Source organism: Stegostoma tigrinum, unplaced genomic scaffold (genome assembly GCF_030684315.1).
Source record: "Stegostoma tigrinum isolate sSteTig4 unplaced genomic scaffold, sSteTig4.hap1 scaffold_126, whole genome shotgun sequence".
NCBI lineage: Eukaryota > Metazoa > Chordata > Chondrichthyes > Orectolobiformes > Stegostomatidae > Stegostoma > Stegostoma tigrinum.
Window position 1 is genome coordinate 681212 of NW_026728074.1, and position 22689 is coordinate 703900.

Here is a 22689-nt window from a genome sequence, read left to right on the forward strand (position 1 = left end):
AATAAGGAAGAACAAAAACACATTCACAACAAGAAAAAAAAATAGGCCTTCTCTCTGCATTGACTCGAATTCACCTGATCGCCCAATCTGGACGGAGACAAGGACACCCACAGCACAGAGAAACCAGGGAACTGTGCGGACTGAGGGAAGGATTCAATTACCCACTGAGGTGGAAACTCATTTAGTCAGGTGTACTGGGGAGACGTTGTTCACCAGTCCCAAGTGTGGGAAGGGATCATTCAGAAAAATAAACTCCGGAGCCACCCACAAATTCACATATAGTTATACTCTGCTGTTATAGCTGCTGCGAATTCCCACCGAAGAAGGAACCATATCTGGACACCTGTTTCCAGTGGAAATCTGAGGGTTACTCGACCTGAAAGGTTATCTCTGTTTTCTCTCCACAGATGCTGCCAGTTCTACTGACCTTTTCCAGTAATTTCTGTTTTTTATTTGTTTCTGATTTACAGCAATTGCAGTCCTTTCAGTTTTTAATCCAGTGGAGTTCCATTGTTTTCTGATGTATAACCATCATTAAAACCTAGTTGTAGAAGCCATAATTTAGAATAAATAATCATGTAGTTGACCATGACGAAGAAAACCGTGGACTGCAGGGAGTTGTCAATCAAGTGGAAAGATAAAATGGTGAAAGGAAATGAATCCACAGGAGTGAGTGATAATGAATTTAGGGAGACTGAACTATGAAAGCGAGGAATAGCAAATGGTGTAGAGGGACAAACAGACCTTGGAATGAACATTCACAAATCCCTGAACGTGGTTGAACAGGAAGTCAGGTGGTTGAGAGGGTTTGATATATTTTGGATGCACATTATTCAGCTGATATTTCCAATTCAGTTTCTCATCAATATTAGCCCCCAGGATGATGATAATGGGGAATTCCATAAAGATACACCCAGTGAATGTCACTTGGCTGTGGTTAGATTCTCATTTCTCAGATTTGGTCATTATTTGTTGGTACTTGTTGGTGCAAATGTTCTTTGTCACATGGCAGGCTCACTTCAATGTTGTCCAGGCTCACTGCATTTAGATATCTACTGCTTCAGTATCCAAGGAGCCACAAACGGTGCTAAAGTATTGTGCAAGCATCAGCAAACATTCCCACTTCTGACGTTACGGCGCAGGGAAGGTCATTGATGAAACAGCTGAAGGTGGCTGGGACTAGAACCTGATCCTGAGGAACTCCTGCAGCTGAGACAATTGCCATCCTACAATCACAAGCCTCCCCTTCTGTATTCAGTATTATCAAACCAGGGTGAAGTAGAGTGAGGAGGGTAAGAGAATGTACATTGGAAACAGAGAAGGAAAAGGAGAACATTAAAACACAGAACAAGTAGAAAATAAACTTGTCCCAGCAGTGCAGCACAAGGTAACTGTCAAATACAACCATATCAGGTCAGAATTATTGTTGCTCCGACAGTTTAACTGCAGGTCCATAACAGTGAACCATCAACAGTTACTTAGGGCTCAGAAACTATCTGTATAGCTTAAGATAGTCACGTAAGTGTTACTCACCCAGCTGTGAGCTGACGGTCGGATAGAGAAGCTCTGAAGATAGTATGGAAGTGGAAGTCCTGTTGAAATTAGAGGACTCAGAACTTTGTCAGAAACTGAACAGCATCCTGTTTTTATAGTAAGTAAGTGAAATAATTTATTTTATATCAATGTCATATGCAACCATTTTTACATGAAAATGCCTTCATATGCTGTTTTGAGCTGTAAAAGGTGTAGTGTCTCCGAGCTAAACTTACAGACCTCTTCCACAAGTATGTGGTACAAGTTTGAATAAATTCACCTTGTTTCGATTTACTGAGGTCTGAAGATGCAATCTTTTCAAAAACCAGCTATCCAAGGAAGAATAATATTCTCTGGTTCCTATTGAACTTAGCTTTGTCATGATTCCTTAATACAATGCTCTGTCAAATGGAGCCTTAAGATAGTGGATAGTCCCTCTCACATTTGGAATTCAGCTGTTTGGTCCATGTTTGCACTAAGAATGTAGGGAGGAGAGGAGATGAGTGGCCCTTGCTTAACTCAAACTGAGATCCATCACTATGATATTACAAAGCAAGAGCTGTTTGATGTTATGGTTGTCACCCTGTTTTGACTGCATTTACGTACTGACAGGCCAGACAATTGACTGAAGGCTTGTCCACACAGGCCACGTATATGGTTTCTCTTCACTGTGAATGACACTTGTTCCTTCCATATTCAAAGCTCCTGAGAATTAAGTGTTCCCGGCAGTTCTTGATCCAGTGTTTGAGTTGAGCAGCCTGTCAGTAAATGCTCCCTTTCCAATTCCCTGAAAAAATAAATTTACAACAGTTAAAAGTAGAATGAAAGCTGCTAGATTGTCACCTGGATCATTAAAAACTGCAGATGCTGTAAATCAGGAATGAAAAATAATTTGCTGGTAAAGCTCAGAAGATCTGGCAACATCTGTGAATGAAAAAAACAGGTTAATGTTTCAGGTCTGATGATCCTTTCTCAAGTTCAGAGGAAGGGTCACCGAACTCAAAACATTAACTCTGTTCTTTCCTTCACAGATGTTGTCAGTCTTGCTGAGCTATTCCACTTGGATCATTTGATATCTTTGAAAGGACAGAAGATGAAAAATACAGGACAAATCAGGCTGTGGGAACTGGCTACAGAGCCAATCATTATTTGTGCAGAGCCAAAGTGGGAGGTTTGAGTGAGACCACAACAATGCTGTCGGTGTAACAATACAAACCGTACAACTATCTGACCATAACCTGTGTCAGTCTGTAACTGGATACGTGTAAATGACCGAAGCTGGCTGAAAATGCATTCCTGCAAGCAGGTGGGAATTCATGGTCCTCCTTTCGATAATTAATTCCCCTTTTTGCACTGGTGGGATTTGTATTTGGAGTACTGTGTTCAGTTCTGGTCACCCGACTCAGAGAAGGTTGTTATGAAACATTTCAGGGCAGATTCAATAGAGTAATACCTGGAATGAGTGGATTGCCTTAAAGGAACATCTGGAGGAAAATACAGGCTAGGTCTGTATTTTCTGGAGTTTAGAAAAGAAAGAGGATACTAAATTGAAACATGAAAGATCCTGAGGGGACCTGACCAGATGCATGGTGAAAACATGGTCCCTCTTGTGGAAGGATCTAGAACTGAGGTAATTGTTTAAAGGTAAGGGTGAGTCCATTTGAAATAGTGAGGAACATTTCTCTCAGAGGGCTGAGAATCTTTGTGACTCCCTTCGGCAAAAGGCAGTGGATGCAGCATCTTTTTTTTTTAAAAGGCAGAGACAGATTCTTGCTGACCAAGACAATGAAAGATATTCTGCGATATGCAGGTACATAGAACTGAGGTTGAAATTAAATCAGTGATTTTATTGAGTCGCAGAGCAGGCTCGAGGGGCCGAGTGACCCACACTTGTTCCTCATTCCTACGTTTGAATAAACCGCAGGACAAAGAAGCTCAGGTCTTGTCTGATGACTGCGGGTGAGGAGGGTGTTTGAGCTCCCACTTCATTCACCCAGTGGATTAGTTCCTCTCTACACCCCGACCAGCTTCAATTAACATTTGAAAAGTTTTAATCACATCAGCTGTCATCCTTCTAAGTTACAGGGAATACATCATTCCTGGTGAGATGATGCATTTTAATAGGAGAAGAGATCAGAAATTCGGAATCAGTTATCCATTCTGCCTCTCAAGCCTCAAAAAGGTCAAAGTTGATCTATTTCGGCTTCAATTCCACATTCACACTTGGCCTTGATAGTCTTTTTAAAAACACATCCTGTGGGCATTGCTGGCTGTGTTTAACTGTCATTAAGAAAGTGGCAGTGATCTGTCTCCATGAACCACTGTAGTCCATGAGCGGTAGGTGGACGCATAATGCTGTTAGGGAGAGAATTCAGGATTTTGATCCAGCAACACTGAAGGTGTAGCGACACATTTCCAAGTCAGGATGGTGAGTGGTGTGGAGGGAATTCACACCCAACACAGAGTCTACAGCACGGAAAAACGTTCTGCTGACTCTGTCTGATCTTGACACTATCTTGCAAGTACTCTGTCATTCCATCTTTTATAGTGGACACGAACATATTTTTCCAACCAACAATTTTATGCAAATTCCCTGTTTTCTTTCTGACTCCCTTCTTACATATTGGGGTTACAGTAGCGATTCTCCAATCCATAAAAACTGAGTCTATAGAATTTGGAGGAAAACCAGTTGTGAATCTGCTATTTCTATTGCCACTTCCTAAGGTACTTTGAGATGAAGGTTATCAGTGTCTGGGGATTTATCTGCCTGTTATCCCATTAGTTGTCCCAATATCATTTTCCTACTAATTCTGATTCCACCTTCCCATTAGACCCTGTGATCCCCTTAATTTTGGGAGGTTATTTGTACCCTCCTTATTGAAAATCTCAGTCATATTTAATTGTTCCGCTATCACTTTGTACCCCATTATAAATTCCCTGTTTCTGCTTGTCAGGAGACCCTATATTCTTCTTGACCAGTCTTTCATTACCAATCTTCAATTAAGAGTTTAATGATGATCATGAAACCGTTGTTGATCGTCAGGAAAAAGCCATCTGGCTCATAAATATCCTTCAGGGAAAGGAACTGTTATCCTTACCTGGTTTGGTCTGTGTGTGACTCCAGCCATACAGCAATGCAGTTGACACTTGATAGCCTTCTGGGCAATCACAGATGGGCAATAAATTCTGGCCAAGCCACCAAAGTTCACATCCTGTGAATGAATATAAAACAAAATTCTATTGGTTTGTATGGTCCCTGCAGCATGCACTCATGTTCTGTTTTCTCACTCTGATTAAATCCCTTTCTTTCCCTTTGCAGAAACCTAAACTGCTCCCAATCCTGTTGTCAGTTGTTTTATTGACCTAATTGTGTATGCTGCTTCCTTAAATTTAACACGTGTTCATTTCCCTTTCTGTGCTGTGGTTTGATCATGTTTCCCATTTTGTTCTTATGCCAGGCTGCGATGAAGAACTTCCACAGCTTGCCCACGTCCTCTTTCAACATTTGCCATTACCCATTTCCCATCATCCATTTAAACACTGATTCACCATTTATCACAACTAGCTCGTGCCTCATATCATTTTAACTTCTTTCATTTAAATACAGGACCCAAGTCTCAGAAACAACATTCATCACTCTCCAGCTTTGTGAAGAATTCTATCCTATTGTGGTCCCTCATCCTTAAGGGCCCGTACTCAACTCGATTGTCAATTATTCCATCCTCATTATACAACACCCATCTGCTTCTTCAACATGTTGATTCATAAAATTGTACCATATAGACACTAAATATCCCTCCTGCACTGTACTGCTACAGTTGTGATTTGGACAATTTATAAGTAGGTTGCAGTCACCTGTAATTAAAGCCATAACTTTATGCCTCATATCTCTCAATTCCACCCTAATGCCTTCCCTAATATTACTGCAGCTTGGGTTCCATATGCAGCACTAAGGTCATTTTCTGTCCATTGGTGTTTCTCAGCTCAACCCAAACAGACTCTACTTCACTACACCCTATATCCTGGCTCACATCAGTTTCCTGTTTTAATCAGCAGCTCCTGACAAATCCTTTTCCCTCTTTCCTGCCCAATCCATCTTCCTCAGACAACCCACTTATTCCAGGTTTCAATCTTGTAAACCTTCTCTGAGCCACTTTGAATAAACGAACAGAAGACCAAAACCTGCAGACAGTATTCGAGATTTGGTCTGACCCCTTCCTTGTACAAATGAAGTGAACATCTTTTCATTGATGATTATTTGTTGTCATAATAAGGGAGATGGCCTAGTGGCTTTCTGGATTTCAGAGAGATCTTGATCAATTGGGGCAATGGGCTGAGGAATGGGAGATTGAATTTTATTTTGATAAATGTTTGTTCTACCAAAACGCAATACTTCACAAGGGCAGGACTTACACAATTAATGGTTGGGCTCTGGGTAGTGTTGCAGATCAGGAGAAAAACCTCGGGTTTCAGGTACATCATTCTTTGAAATTTGCATCACAGATAGACAGGGTGGTTAGGAAGGCATTTAGCACACTTGTCTTCATTGCTCAGGCCTTTGAGTACAGGAGTTGGGAAGTGATGTTGGCGAGTCCTCTTCTGTCGGAATGTGCGCTGCTCTGGTCGTCCTGTTATGGGAAGATTATTATTAAACTGGAGTGGGTTTGGACAAAATTACCAGGATATTGCTGGGAATGAAGGGGTTTGAGTTATAAAAATACGCTGGATGGGCTGGGACTTCTTTCACTGGAAGCTAAGTGGTTGAGAAATGGACTTATGTAGGTTAATAAAATAATGAGACACACAGATAAGGAATAGTAAAGGCCTTTTCCCTCAGGTGGGGGGGGGTTATCAAAACCAGGGGAATTTTTTTTAAGATGAGGGGAGAAAGATTTAAAATGGACATGACGGACAACTTTTTGTTTTACACAGAGTGCTCAGTGTGTGGGATGAACTGCCAGAGGAAGTGGTGGATGTGGGTTACAATTACAATGTTTAAAAAACATTCAGATAATACATGAATTTGAAAGGATGAGAGCGAATATGGGCCAAACGCAGAAAGATGGGACTAGTTTAGTTTGGGAACATGGTCGGCATGAACTAGTTGTATCGATGGGCCTGTTTCCATGCTGTGTGACCCTCTGATAACATTCTATATCTGCACACTAACTCTGAAATTCAATTTCTTAATTTTCATTCTTCTGCACTTCAGAACTCCATTTAACAAATATTGTGCTCCATTCATTTTGGTAGGAAGAATTTTTCCACATCATCCACCTCCTGCAAGATATTTTGCCTGTAATAATGTTCCAGATTTCAGAGGAAAGATCGAAAGGGAGGCAAAACAGGTGAGGGAGTAGCTTTTATTAATAAGGAAAACATTGCTGCTATCACCAGAACAGATATTTTAGAAACACCATTCAATGAAAACATATGTTGAAATTAGAAATAAAAAGGAACGATCATCTAATGGGATTGTACCATAGGTTTCCTAATAGTCAGAGGGAAATTGAGGAACAAATGTGCAGAGAGATCTCAGATAGGTATAAGAATAATAAGATTATAATAGTTGGTGATCTTCAGTTTCCAAACATTTACCTGGACTAACAGAGTGTTAACGGTTTGGATGGTGAGTAATTTGTGAAATGCGTTCAAGAAAATTTTCTTTACCAATAAATCAATGTTCCTATGAAAATAAAAAGCTTTTCTTGGTTAATAAGGCAGAGCAAGTGACTGAAGTGACAGAACAGAGAAACTTTGAATCTTGTGATAGTAATTCTATCAGTTTTACAACAGTTGTGGAAAAGGATATGTCTTCCAGAAAAATTAAAAGTTTTCAATTGGAGGAAGCAATTTTTAATGGTATAAGACAAGAACTTTCAAAAGTTCTGAGGAAGGATCAACAGACCCGAAATGTTAACTGATTTTTCCTCACAGATGCTGCCAGACCTGGTAAGCTTTTCCAGCAACTTCTGTTTTTATAACTTTCAAAAGTTATCAGGAGTAGACTGCAGGCATAAGGGTGTCTGATAAGTGGGAGGCTTTCAAAAGTGTGATAATTCAGAGTCATTATGTCCCTGTTCAAGTGACAGGTATGGCTGGTAGGATTAGAGAGCAATGGTGAAAAAGATACTCAGGTTTTAGTCAAGAATAAAAATAACAATAATAAATTATTAGATGAAAACAACTTGGCTCAAATGAATATCGTGAACAGTGTAAATAGTGTTAGGGGAATTCTTAAACAGGAGATCAGGACGGCAAAAAAGCAACTTGAAACTGCTGTGGTAGATAAGCTTAAGAATAATTCAGAGTTTTTACAAGTGCATTAAGAGGAAGAGAGCACCGAGAGAGCAAGCAGGGCTCCATAAAGATGAAAAACGTCAACTTTGTGTTGAACCACAGGAGGAGAGAGAGATCTTAAAGGAATATATTGCATCAGTTTTTACTGTTGAGAAAGAAATGGAGGCTAGACAAACCAGGAGGAGAAATATTTTGGTTTGAAAACAGTTCACAGAAATGGGGGAGATTTTTAATGAATTTCTTCTCAGTGTTTACTAAGTAGAGAATCATGGATGCTAAGGATAAAAAGGGAAGCAAGTGGGGATGTTCTGGACCATCGCGGAGGTGTTTACAGCCTTAAAGCACATTAAAGTTGATAAATCCAATGGACCTGATGAAGTCCAGCTTCAGACACTGCGGGAGGCTGGGGAAGAAATTGCAGAGATTTTTGCTTCATCTTTTGCCACTGCTGAAATTCCGGAAGACTGGAGGGTGACTAATGTTGTCTCATTATTTAAGAAAGGTAGCAAAGACCCATGGGGAACTGCAGGCCAGTGAACCAGTGCTAGACAAGGTATTGAAGATGATATTCAGGGAGTGGATGCACAAATGTTTGGATATTCAAGGTCTGATTTGGGATAGGCATCATGGCTTTGTGCACAAGAATCATGTCTGACAAATTATTCATGCTTTTCGAAGAGGTAAGCAAGAGGATTGATGAGAGTAAGGCAGAGAATGCTGTCTATGTGGACTTTAGTAAGGCCTTTAACAAGGCCCCGTACAGCAGGCTAGTCATGAAGGTTCGGTTGTGCGGGATCCAGGGAGAGCTACTCATGGGATCGATGGTAGGAAGCAGAGCGTGATGGCCGAAGGTTGGTTCTTGGACTGGAGTCCTGTGGCTCATGGTGTGACACAGGGGTCAGTACTGGGACCTTTGTCATTTTTCACTTACATAAACGATCTGGATGTGAATGTACACGGCATGATTAGTACGTTTGCGGATGATACAACATTAAGAGGTATCACTGATAGCAGTGCAAGTTATCAAAAATTACAGGGGAATTGTGATCAGATGGGGAAGTGGGCTGAGGATTGCCAAATGAAATTCAATACGGCTAAGCGTGAGGTGTTGGCCTTTGGAAAGTTCAACCGAGGTCAGAGTCATACAGTGAATGGTATGTTCTGAGGAGTCTTGTGGGACAGAGACAGTGAGGAGTACAAGTACATAGTTGGTTGAAAGCAGCATCACAGATAGACAGGGTGGTGAGCAAAGCATTTAGCATGCTGGCGTTCTTCAGTCGAGGCAGTGCATATAGGAGTTGGGACATTAAAGATGTACAAGTCATTGGTGAGGCCACACTTGCAGTGTGGTGTACAGTTTTGGATCACCCTGTTACAGGAAAGGCATAGTTAAACTGGAAGCTGTGCAAAGAGCCCGGAATAGTAGGCCTGAGTTCTGAGGAGAGGTTGGCCAGGATTGGGCTTTATTCCTTGGAATGGAGGAGAATGAGCGGTGACCTTACTGAGGTCAATAAAATCATAAGGGGCATAGATAGGATGAATGCACGTAGTCTTTTTCCCAGGGATGGGGAATGGAAAATTGGAGTGTACAGATTTAAGGTGAGAGAGGGCAGATTTAAGGAGGATGTGAGGAGCAACTTCTTCACACAGACAGTGGTGCATATTTGGAATGGGCTGCCAGAGAAAGTGGTTGAGACAGGCACAAAAACAACGTTTAAAACACATTTGGGTAGGTACACGGATGGAAAGTGTTTGGAGGGGGTCATAGACCAAATGCAGGCAATTAGAAATTGCTAAGTGGGCACCACAGTCAGCATGGACCAGTTTGGGCCGAAGGGCCTGTTTCCATGCTGTATTACACTCTGACTTTAAACCTCCAGGTCCTGCTCTAGTGCATCAAATCATGTTGTGGGAAGTTAATGAGAAAACATGGGGCCCCTTTGCAGAAATATTTGTATCATCTATAATTACGGGTGAGGTGCCAGATGACTGGAGAGTGGCTAAAATTGTGCCTTCGTTTAAGGGACGTAAGGAGACGCCTGGGAACTATCGAGCTGAGAGTCTGACTTCGGTTTTGGATATGTAGTTGAAGGTAATCGTGAAATGTAGGATTTATGTGTTTGGAGAGGTAGGAATGATTAGTTGATTGATTTTTTTTGGAGAAGTAACAAAGAAGATAATTGAGGCAGAGTGGTGGAAGTCGTTTATATGGCTTAGTGACAGGACACAGGGACTGGTGGTGGAGGGTTGTTTTTCAGACCGGAGGCCTGTTACCAGAGGTGTTCCACAGGGGTCAGTGCTCAGTCCAATTTTGTTTGACTTTATATAAAAAAGTGATTTAGATGAGAACAGTGGAGACATGGTCAGTAAGTTTGCAGATGACACCAAAATAGGCAGGATAGTGGACAGCGAAGTAGGTTGTCCAAGATTGCTAAGAGATCTTGATTTATAGGGTTAAGAGGCTGAGGAATGGCAGGTGGTGTTTAATTTGGATAAAGGCGAGGCATTTCATTTTGGTAAAACAAACAAGATCAGGACTTATACAATTAAACGTAGGGCCTCAGGGTTAGTGTTGTCGAAAAGAGAGACCTCAGGGTTCAGGCCCTTAATTCTTTGAAGTTGGCGTCACATGTTGAAAGTGTGGCTACTTCAGATCTCCTGTTATATGAAGAACATCATCAAGCTGGGGAGGGTTCAGAAAGGATTTACCAGGATGTTGCCAGGAATGGAGGCTTTGAGTCGTAAGGAGAGGCTTGATCGGTTGAGACATTTTTCCATTGCGGTCTAAGAATTGGAGGCGTGGACTTGTATGTTTATAAAATCATGAAGAGTACAGATAAGGTGAATGGAAGATCCCTTTTCATTCACGTGAGGTATTTCAAGACTCGGGGGCTGGAGAAAACCAGCTGAAACGTTCACTCTCCATGTATGAAGTTGGACGGTTCTTATTGCCAGACTATTTGACGAAGGGCCAAAGAGATGGCGGTTAGGTGATACTTCTCGTGGTTGGATTAACTTTCTACTCTGGATGGCGTCATGCTACTCTTACAGTCTATAGGTTACCAGTACTGGAGGGTATGAGTTATGAGGAGAGACTGGGACTTCACTGGAAAATAGGAGGTTGAGGGATGACTTTAGAGAGGTTTATAAAATCATGAGGAGTATAAAGTGTACAACAAGTGTCTTCTCCCTTGTAGAGGGGAGTCCAAATCTGGAGGGTATATTTTTAAATGGAGAGGAGAAAGATTTAAAGGTAAACAAGGGGGAGCTGTTTCAAACAGAAGGTTGTTTCTATGTGGAATGAACTGCCAAAGGAAGTTGTAGATGCAGGTACACTTCCAATATTTAAAAGACATTTGGACGGGTACATGAATAGGAAAGGTTTAGAGGGAAATGGACCCAACACAAGCAAGTGGGACTCGTTCAGTTTGGGAAGCCTGGTCGGCATGGACAAGTTGTAATGAAGGAGGCTAAAGAACTCAAATAATTTTTGATATTTTGGAAACAGTTCATGTTGCAGGAGAGGAAGTGTTAAATATCTTGGAAATATGAAGATGGATAAATCTCCAGCACCTGATCTAATGTATCCCAGGACATTATTGGGAAGTAAGGGATGAAATTGCAAAAATGTTGGTATCATCTATAAATACGTGTGGGGTGCCAGATGGCCAGAAATGGCTCATCTTCTGCCTTTGTTTTCGAAGGGATGTAGGGAGAAGCCTGAGAACTATAGACCTTAACGTAATACTGGAAAACAGTGACAGAAGTAGAGTCAGTATGGATTTATGAAAGGGAAATCATGCTGGACAAAACTGCTGGAATGTTTCAAGAATGCAACATTTGGAGTTGAAAAGACAGTGGATGTGGCTAATGTGAGCTTTGAGAAGGCGTTCAAAAGGTCCCACAGAAGAGATTAGCAAGTAAAGTTAGAGCATGTGAGATTGGGTATTCAGGGGGATACAGAACTGATTGCTTCTGTGTGCCAGTCATTTCTTGTGTGCCAGCCAGTGACCAGTGTGGTACTGCAGGGGTCAGTGATGGACGCCAGGTACTCACATCATCTATTAGTTATGTAAATGAGAAAACTCGAATATTGTATCTGCAAGCTTGCAGGTTTAGGACAGTGATCTGTGAGGAGGATGCAAATATGCTTCAGTGTGACTTGGAGTTGAGTGAGTGGGGCGAAAATGCAAGGCAGATGAAATATAATGTGGATAAGTTCAAGACTATCCAGTTGGATTACAAAACTAGGAAAACACAAGTCACTGACAGTAAGCATGCAGGTGTAACAGGGGACGAAGAGGGCTAATGGTATTTTGACCTTCAGAGTGAGAGCATTTGAGTACAGGAGCAGTGATGTCTTACTGAAATTGTACAGGATCTTAGTGAGACCACACCCGAGGTGGTACGTGCAAATTTGGAATTCTTATCTGAGGAAGGATGTTCTGGCTATGGACGCTCTTCACACAGTTGATGAGACTGATTCCTGGAATGGCAAGGCTTACGTGTAAGGACAGCACTGATTGGTTAGGATGAAATTCACTGGAGTTTAGATTAGATTAGATTCCCTACAGTGTGGAAACAGGCCCTTCAGCCCAACAAGTCCACACCACCCCTTGAAGCATCGCACACAGAACCATCCCCCTCCAAACCACATACCCCCGAACACCTCGGGCAATTTAGCATGGCCAATCCACCTAGCCTATACATCTTTGGACTGTGGGAGGAAACCGGAGCACCCAGAGGAAACACACGCAGACACGGGGAGAATGTGTAAACAAATGTGGGGTATGGATGCTAGGGCAGTTGCTTGCTCCTCCTGCAGAATGTGGCAGTTGGGAGACGTGGCACACGTCTCCGCTGGCTACATCTGCGGGAAGTGCACCCAACTACAGCTCCTTGAAAACCGTGTTAGGGAAATGGAGCTGGAGCTGGATGAACTACGGATCATTCGGGAGGCAGAGGGGGTAATTGAGAGGAGTTACCGGGAGTTGGTCACTCCTAAGGCTCAGGACAAGGATAGATGGGTTACAGTTAGGGGGAGGAAAGGGGACAGACAGACAGTGCAGAGATCCCCTGTGGGCATTCCCCTCAGCAATAAGTATACCGTTTTGGATACTGCTGGGGGGGATGACCTAGCAGAGGAAAGCCATAGTAGTCAGTTCTCTGGCACTGAGCCTGACACTGTGGCAAAGAAGGGAAGGGGGCAGAATAGAAAAGTACTCGTGGTAGGGGACTCGATAGTTAGGGGAATCGACAGGAGATTTTGTGGTCAGGATCGGGATTCCCGGAAGGTATGTTGCCTCCCTGGTGCCAGGGTCCGGGAAGTCTCCGATCTGGTGTATAAGGTTCTAAAAGGGGACGGCGAACAGCCAGAAATCGTGTTACATATTGGCACTAATGATATAGCCAGAAATAGGGTTGAGGATATAAAAAGTGATTTCAGGGAGTTAGGATGGAAGCTACAAAGCAGGACGAACAGAGTAGTGTTCTCTAGCTTACTACCAGTGCCATGAGATAGCAAGGTGAGGAACAGGGAGCGGGCGCAGCTTAACACGTGGCTGCGCAGCTGGTGTAGGAGGGAGGGCTTCAGATATGTAGATAATTGGGATGCCTTTTGGGGAAGTGGGACCTGTACAAGAAGGATGGGTTGCATCTGAACTGGAAGGGGACCAATGTCCTGGGTGGAAGGTTTGCTCGAGTAGTTCGAGAGGGTTTAGTATGGCAGGGGGGTGGGAACCTGAGCTGTATACCAGAGGTGAGAGTTGATGCAGGTGAGGCAGTAGCAAGAGGTAGACCAGCTAGTGGAAAGGAACCAAGGGATCGGTTAAAGTGTGTTTACTTTAACGCAAGGAGTATCAGGAATAAAAGTGATGAACTTAGAGCATGGATCAGTACCTGGTGCTATGATGTTGTGGCCATAACAGAGACATGGGTTTCTCATGGGCAGGAATGGTTGCTGGATGTTCCAGGGTTTAGAACATTTAAAAAGAATAGGGAGGGGGGAAAAAGAGGAGGGGGTGTAGCACTACTAATCAGAAAGGGTATCACAGCTACAGAAGCTTCCATTGTCGAGGAAGATCTGCCTACCGAGTCAGTATGGGTGGGAATTAGGAACAGCAAGGGAGTAGTCACCTCGTTATGGGTTTACTACAGGCCCCCCAGTAGCAGCAGGGAGATTGAAGAAAGCATAGGTCGGCAGATTTTGGAAAAGTGTGGACGCAGTAGGGTTGTTGTAATGGGTGACTTTAACTTTCCTAATATTAATTGGAACCTCCTTCGAGCAGAAGATTTGAACGGAGCTGTTTTTGTAAGGTATGTTCAGGAGAGTTTCCTAACGCAGTACATTGACAGGCCGACGAGGGGAGAGGCCATTCTAGATTTGGTGCTCGGAAACGAGCCGGGGCAGGTATCAGATCTTGTGGTGGGAGAGCATTTTGGTGATAGTGACCATAACTGCCTCACATTCTACATAGCTATGGAGAAGGAGAGGATTAGGCAAAATGGGAGGATATTTAATTGGGGAAGAGGAAACTATGACGCGATTAGACATGAGTTAGGAAGCATGGACTGGGAGCAATTGTTCCATGGTAAGGGAACTATAGACGTGGAGACTGTTTAAGGAACAGTTGTTGCGAGGGATGAGTACATATGTCCCTCTGAGACAGGCAAGAAGGGGTAAGATAAAGGAACCTTGGATGACGAGAGCGGTGGAGCTTCTTGTGAAAAGGAAGAAGGTAGCTTACATAAGGTGGAGGAAGCTAGGGTCAAGTTCAGCTAGAGAGGATTACACGCAGGCAAGGAAGGAGCTCAAAAATGGTCTGAGGAGAGCCAGGAGGGGGCACGAGAAAGGCTTGGCAGAAGGAATCAGGGAAAACACAAAGGCATTTTACACTTACGTGAGGAATAAGAGAATGGTCAAAGAAAGAGTAGGGCCGATCAGGGATAGCATAGGAAACTTGTGTGTGGAGTCTGAGGAGGTAGGGGAAGCCCTAAATGAGTTTTTTGCTTCTGTCTTTACGAAAGAAACGAACTTTGTAGTGAATGAAACCTTTGAAGAGCAGGTGTGCATGCTGGAATGGATAGAGATGGAGGAAGCTGATGTGCTGAAAATTTTGTCAAACATTAAGATTGACAAGTCGCCAGGCCCGGACCAGAATTGTCCTCGGCTGCTTTGGGAAGCGAGAAATGCAATTGCTTCGCCACTTGCGAAGATCTTTGCATCCTCGCTCTCCACTGGAGTCGTACCTGAGGACTGGAGAGAGGCAAATGTAATTCCTCTCTTCAAGAAAGGAAATAGGGAAATCCCCAGCAATTACAGACCAGTAAGTCTCACGTCTGTCGTCTGCAAGGTGTTAGAAAGGATTCTGAGGGATAGGATTTATGACCATCTGGAAGAGCATGGCTTGATCAAATACAGTCAACACGGCTTTGAGAGGGGTATGTCATGCCTCACAAACGTTATCGAGTTTTTTGAGGATGTGACGAGAAAAGTTGATGAGGGTCGAGCTGTGGATGTGGTGTGTATGGACTTCAGTAAGGCATTTGATATGGTTCCCCATGGTAGGCTCATTCAGAAGGTCAGGAGGAATGGGATACAGGGGAACTTAGCTGCTTGGATACAGAATTGGCTGGCCAACAGAAGACAGCGAGTGGTAGTAGAAGGAAAATATTCTGCCTGGAAGTCAGTGGTGAGTGGGGTTCCACAGGGCTCTGTCCTTGGGCCTCTACTGTTTGTAATTTTTATTAATGACTTGGATGAGGGGATTGAAGGATGGGTCAGCAAGTTTGCAGACGACACAAAGGTCGGAGGTGTCGTTGACAGTATAGAGGGCTGTTGTAGGCTGCAGCGGGACATTGACAGGATGCAGAGATGGGCTGAGAGGTGGCAGATGGAGTTCAACCTGGATAAATGCGAGGTGATGCATTTTGGAAGGTCAAATTTGAAAGCTGAGTACAGGATTAAGGATAGGATTCTTGGCAGTGTGGAGGAACAGAGGGATCTTGGTGTGCAGATACATAGATCCCTTAAAATGGCCTCCCAAGTGGACAGGGTTGTTAAGAAAGCATATGGTGTTTTGGCTTTCATGAACAGGGGGATTGAGTTTAAGAGTCGTGAGATCTTGTTGCAGCTCTATAAAACTTTGGCTAGACCGTACTTGGAATACTGCGTCCAGTTCTGGTCGCCCTATTATAGGAAAGATGTGGATGATTTGGAGAGGGTTCAGAGGAGGTTTACCAGGATGCTGCCTGGACTGGAGGGTTTATCTTATGAAGAGAGGTTAACTGAGCTCAGTCTCTTTTCATTGGAGAAAAGGAGGAGGAGAGGGGACCTAATTGAGGTATACAAGATAATGAGAGGCATAGATAGAGTTGATAGCCAGAGACTATTTCCCAGGGCAGAAATGGCTAGCACGAGGGGTCATAGTTTTAAGCTGGTTGGAGGAAAGTATAGAGGGGATGTCAGAGGCGGGTTCTTTACACAGAGAGTTGTGAGAGCATGGAATGCGTCGCCAGCAGCAGTTGTGGAAGCAAGGTCATTGGGGTCATTTAAGAGACTGCTGGACATGCACATGGTCACAGAAATTTGAGGGTGCATACATGAGGATCAATGGTCGGCACAACATTGTGGCTGAAGGGCCTGTTCTGTGCTGTACTGTTCTATGTTCTATGTTCTAAGTTCCACACAGACAGTTGCCTGAGGCTGGAATCGAACCTGGGTCCCTGGTGCTGTGAGGCTGCCGTGCTAACCACTAAGCCACCGTGCTGCCCAAGTTTAGAAGAATGAGGAAAGATTTCACAGAAGCCAATAAAATTCTAACAAGCCTCAATACAGGTTGGATGTTGTCAGTGACCAGGTAGTCAGAGCTGAGGGGCATGGGCTAAGCTGTTAAGGACTGAAATGAGGAAACCTTTTCAAAAAAAAGAGAGACTGGGGACCCTGTGAAATTTGCTGCCACAGAAATCAGTTAAGGCCAAACACTGATACTGATAATGATGATGATGATATGTATAGTTGTGAGGGCTTAAGGGATCAAAGGGTATGACTCTCTAGTGGGAAGAATATGAGTAGAATGATCAGCCATGATCAAAGTGGCTATCAGAGAAGGATCGAAAGCTACAATGGCCTGCGCCTGTTCCTATTTTCTATGTTTCTAATATGGTGAAGGTGGAATAAGAACAAAATGATTACAACTGACACAAATATCAGCACAACCTTATCACCACTGGATGAAAATCCTGTAACTCCTTACCAAACAGCAACATGGGAGCTAAGATAATAAAATGTGAGGCTGGATGAACACAGCAGGCCAAGCAGCATCTCAGGAGCACAAAAGCTGATGCTTCGGGCCTAGACCCTTCATCAGAGAGGGGAATGGGGAGAGGGAACTGGAATAAATAGGGAGAGAGGGGGAGGCGGACCGAAGATGGAGAGTAAAGAAGATAGGTGGAGAGAGTGTAGGTGGGGAGGTAGGGAGGGGATAGGTCAGTCCAGGGAAGACGGACAGGTCAAGGAGGTGGGATGAGGTTAGTAGGTAGCTGGGGGTGCGGCTTGGGGTGGGAGGAAGGGATGGGTGAGAGGAAGAACAGGTTAGGGAGGCAGAGACAGGTTGGACTGAGCTACTTCACCATGTGGATTGCAGCAGATCAAGAAGGTGCAGTGCAATTTTGGAAGCTTCTGGAGTGGCTGCTCTGTCTATCATTTTCAATCCAGTTTTCAAGTTGTTGAATGCTGTGAGAAAAGTAACAGAGTATGAAGCTGCCCTCCCCTTTAACCTGTACTCACCGCTTGTGGCTCTCATGGAGGACCGTTTCATTCCGGATATCCCTCCCAGTACGCATGCTCCGTGGCTGAACGACGTTGAATGACCAATAGCAAGCAACAGGCGGAACAGGAAGAAGGCACCGGACGTGCTTGTTCTCCAACCAATCAGAGGACGAGGCCACAATTCTGAGGGCGGGTCACCGGACCTGAAACGTGAAACTCTGCCTGATCCTTCACAGATGCTGCAAATAGGCTGAGCTTTTCCAGCAAAACAAAGTGTGGGGCTGGATGGACACAGCAGGACAAGCAGCATCTCAGGGGCACAAGAGCTGGTGTTTCGGGCAGTTTCAATGCAGTTCCCATGATCTCTGAGCTTTTCCAACAGAGATAGTAGGAACTGCAGATGCTGGAGGATCTGAGATAACAAGGTGTGGGGCTGGATGGGCACAGCAGGACAAGCAGCATCAGAGGGGCAGGAAGGCCAACGTTTGGGGCCTAGGCCCTTCATCAGAAATGGGGGAGGGGGAGGGGGAGGGGAAGGGGGCTCAAATAAATAGGGAGAGAGTGGGAGGTGGATAGAAGTTTTATTTGTTCTGGTGAGGTGAGTTTCATTGACAAGACCAGCATTTATTGCCTCTGTCTAATTCCCATTCAGAATATGATGGTGAAACCGAGGTGCACTAACAGATATGTTTCATGGAGAAGTACAGGATTCTGAGCAAGTGACAGTGAATGGACAATGATAAATATCCAAACCAGGATGCTGTGTGGCCTTGGACAGCGTAATCCTCAACATTTGATGCTCACAACATATGGAAATTGTAACACTGCATTTTCTGTTTTCAAAAATTAAGGTCAAAAATTAAGGTCAGAGAGTCATTCAGTAGACAAACAGGACCTTCAGCTCAGCATGCCTATTCCAGTCAAACAAAAAGAAACTAAATTAATCACACTTACCTTGAAGCCTACAGCCACTAGGCTCTGGCATTTTGAATGCTCCTCCAGCTGCTTCTCAAATGCTGAGTTATCTTGAATTATCTGTGACCTGAGATTTTGTTTTTTTTATGCATGAACTGCGTTTTGCAAATATATCCCACAACATCAAAGACAGTGATTAGCTCGATAGATCATTACAAATGTCTACATTGCTTTATAATCTTCGGGAAAATCAGACTTTCTTTTGAATCCATTTGGGATTTTAATGTAGCTAGATCAGCCCTAATTGACCTTGAAAGCTTCCAGCCCGAATTTCACCAAATTGGAAATGGAGTGGATACTGAAAAAGGTTACTTCAGAGTACAATGGAATCTTGATCAGATGGGCCACTGGGCCAAGAAGTGGTAGATAGAGTTTAATTTGAATAAATGTGATGGGCTGTGTTTTGGAATTCAAATCAGGGCAGGACTTATACTCTGAATGGTAAGCCCTTGGGGAGTATTGCTGGAAAATATGTCCTGTTAGTGGGCGCATAGTTCCTTGAAAGAGGATTCAGAGGCAGCTAGGATAGTAAAGAAAGAATTTGGTGCACTTCCCTTTATTGGTCAGTACATTGTGTATCGTAGTTGGGAGGTCCTGTTGCAGCTGTACACTGGTTAGGCCACTTTTGGAATATTGCATGCTATTCTCTCTCCCTGCTATCGGAAGGATGTTGTGAAACTTGAAAGGGTTCAGAAAAGATTTTTAAGGGTGTTGCCAGTGTTGGAAGGTTTTAGCTGTAAGGTGAAACTGAATGAACATTTTCCTGGAGATTCGGAGGCTGAGGGGTGACCTCACTGATGTTTGTAAATTCAGGAGGGGAATAGATAGGGCATCCAGACAAGGTGTTTTCACTGGGGTCGGGGAGTCCAAAATTAGACGGTGTGGGTTTAAGGTGAGCTGGAAAATATTTAGAAGGGACCTCAGGTGTAATTTTTTCACACAGAGGCTGGTGTGTGTGTGGAATGAGTTGCAAGGGGAAGTGCTAGATTTTGGTACAATTACAAGATATGAAAGGATGGGTATGTGATTCGGAAGGGTTTAGAGGGGTATGGGCCAAATGCTGGCAAATGGGACAAGATTTATTTGGGATATGTAGTTGGCATGGACGAAGTGAAACTGAAGCCTGTGTTTCCGTTCTTCACAACTTTATGACTCTATGATTTGGTGAATTTCTGATGAATAGTTACGTGCAGGATATTTGTTGCTGGAAGTTGATTATCTCATTGAATATCAAGGGAGGGCTTTTGGATTGCCTCCTGTTGGAGATAATTCCTGCCCGGCAACATTGAAGAACTGTTCTTGTTAGCCATTCATCAGCTAAACCTGAATGGTGCCACATCTTTTGGAATAACGACATAGACGACTGCAGTAACTGAGGACCATGAAATGGTGCTGAGGACTCGGTTTCAGTACAGTTGGGTTGCTGATGTTTTAATCTCCTGCCAATATGGTCTATTAGTTTGTGAGCATTCACAATCCTGGCTCAAACAGGAACATTTTCTTTGGCAATGCATATTCGAGTGACACAAACATGGAACCGGATCATGGAAACAGCACTGGAAGGGAGTGGAGGTTAAGAACTGGCAGGAAAACAAATACATCATCAAAATATGCACATGGGAAGAAGGAGTTTATTGTTCTTTTGAGAAATGACACCATAACAGCTAAAATACATTATTCTAATGAAGGGAAAGCTGTATCCATTTTATTGGTTTCATTAAAATAATGGTGATAAAAAGCTGGAATAATCTGGCACTGACCATTTGAAAAAAGGTGGATGTTTTCCGAGATAGCTGGGCTGTCCCAGGTTGAGTAAGTGCTGATACTTTATGAGAGATGTGGTTTTGAAAAACTTTCTGAACACAGTTGATGGAACAGACAAACAAGTGCCATTGGCTAGTACTTCGGAATATATCAGACCTTTCAATGGCTGCTACCACATAGAATCAGACAATTGAGAAAAGACTCATTGAGACTGCACCGCCTGGTGCTGATCCAAATGCTTTTTATAGTTTGGCATGTTACCTGCCTCAGCCATCCTCCTAAGCAGTGCATTCCAGACACCAAATAGCCTCATCACAATCGGACAAATATCTCCTGACAGAATTGGAAGTCCATACCGAAAATTCTTTGGAATTTTGTGAGGACAGTGAGCACAGTGTTCTGTACATTCGCTATTAATTGTTTCAGCTGGTGTTCCAATATCATTTGAAGTGAGATCAGAGTAACTTCCCATGCTGACCATGCTACTTCACTCATTATGGCATCATGGACCCAAAGCAAAAATGTGCTCAATGCAAATTGGAGACAATCCTGCACAATCTTGGAACCCCTTATAAACAGCTCTGTGTGTACTTCTGCACCACTTGGATTGGAAGCGTTTCAGGAAGGCAGCTTCATGTTACGTTCTCCAGAGCCACTGGTGATGAAAAATAAACATAGCGTTTGCTCGTGCCTGCTAAAATCCATGGATGAGTGTGTCTTATTAAGAATATCAAGATACTTTATGGTTTCAAAGTTGAGTCTAAAGTCTTGGAAGGTAAGACTTTGCCAAATGAATGTAAGCCCAGCAACATCAGAAGCATGGTATGACATTGAGGTCAGGATCCTCATCGTTTTCAATCAGAGGACTGATCATGCGATATCAGTGCCACTGAGTTCAAACCATTCTTGGCAATTTATCTCAATGCGACATGGCATAAATATTAGGGATCTTTAATATAGAAACTTTGCAATGTCTCCTTTAATGATCATTCACAAATACTTGAAGGCCAACTCAAATGGCAGCTTTGTTGTTCTGATCCAGATCATACAAATTGTGACAGTCCAAAAGAAAGAAAGAAATTCTGGAATGTAACTTATCCAGTCCAGCAGCATCTGTAATATGACTTTTTCAGAACAGGTTCATAACAGACTAGATATGTTAACTCAAAACCTGTCTCCAGATGTTGCCTCATCTGTTGTGTCTCTCCACCAATTTCTGTTTCTGTTTCAAATTTCCATAATCTCCAGCATTTTGCTTTTCTGGACCGGCCCAGCTTGGTGAGATTTTGACAATATCATCCATTTCTGTTTCCGTTAGTGTCATTGTGCCGATTACACTCATCATGCCCCAGTATCTGTTTCTTCTTTTAAGTTCCAAAAAAAATTGCGAATATCATCCTAAATGCATAAATATCTGGAAATCAATTTTGATTAAAAGTAATTTTAGAGGCAGCTGCACTTCATGAGACAACAGAAATAGATGACGGCACAATCCGTGCCCTTCACTGAAAGCATCTCCCCTCAGGCTCTGAAACCTTTTCATACAAATCTCAGAATATTTATAGCAAAGCTGTGGTCACTCAGCCCATCATCTCTGTATCGGCTGGGGATGAACTATATTCCTCCTATTATTATTCTGTCATCTTGCGATACACCTAACATTTTGAAATCTTGATCTGCTTTTAATTTTGAATATCCTGGGCATACCCAATGATTAAAAAGTGTACACATAATACATAATTTCCTACATCACATTTAAAGTTATCATACTATGATCATATTGTTGTTTGGCACTCCGTCTCCCAAGTATAACGTATTGACTTGCTCTGCTTTGCATTTCATTCTGTCTGTCAGAATAGGTGCTAGTTAAATACTGGTGACATTGGGATATCACTGTCCTCCTCTCCAGTCACTGCAGCCACTGCTGCCATTCCACTGTGTCTCTGAACCATTGTCACATTCACTCTGTCCCTGGCTATTTAGTCCATGCTCTTTAATGAACAACGTCATTGTACACGCTGCATTTGTTATTAGTTTTGGTCAATTGAATCAAGAAATGTAAGTGTTACTGCTTTAAAGCACATAAACTGCAATGAAGAACTTTGCATGTTGAAGATACATTGTTGTTTTATTACAGCAGCGAGGAAACCACACTTACTCTGCAAGGTCAGCCTGACTATGCCCAGCGATTTTTTTGTTGTTGTTGTTGGCTGTGTCAGAGTAATCAGCACAGGAATAACATTTTGATTGTGTTTTTTTTGGAGGGGGAGGGTGTTGGTGCAGGTGGTTACAGCATTGCACATGGACAACAGGGCAGAGCCATTTAGCCAGAAAAATGAAAACATCCA

General features: G+C 43.1%; 1 long non-coding RNA gene across 1 annotated transcript; it reads right to left on the reverse strand.

Moving 5' to 3' along the window:
• Nucleotides 1–1705: 1705 nt before the first annotated feature.
• Nucleotides 1706–17663, reverse strand: LOC132207695 (uncharacterized). Its single transcript, XR_009443710.1, has 3 exons — nt 17621–17663; nt 4632–4745; nt 1706–2320 (listed from the first exon to the last, which is right to left on the reverse strand). It is a non-coding gene; the product is annotated as an uncharacterized LOC132207695 (long non-coding RNA).
• Nucleotides 17664–22689: the final 5026 nt, after the last annotated feature.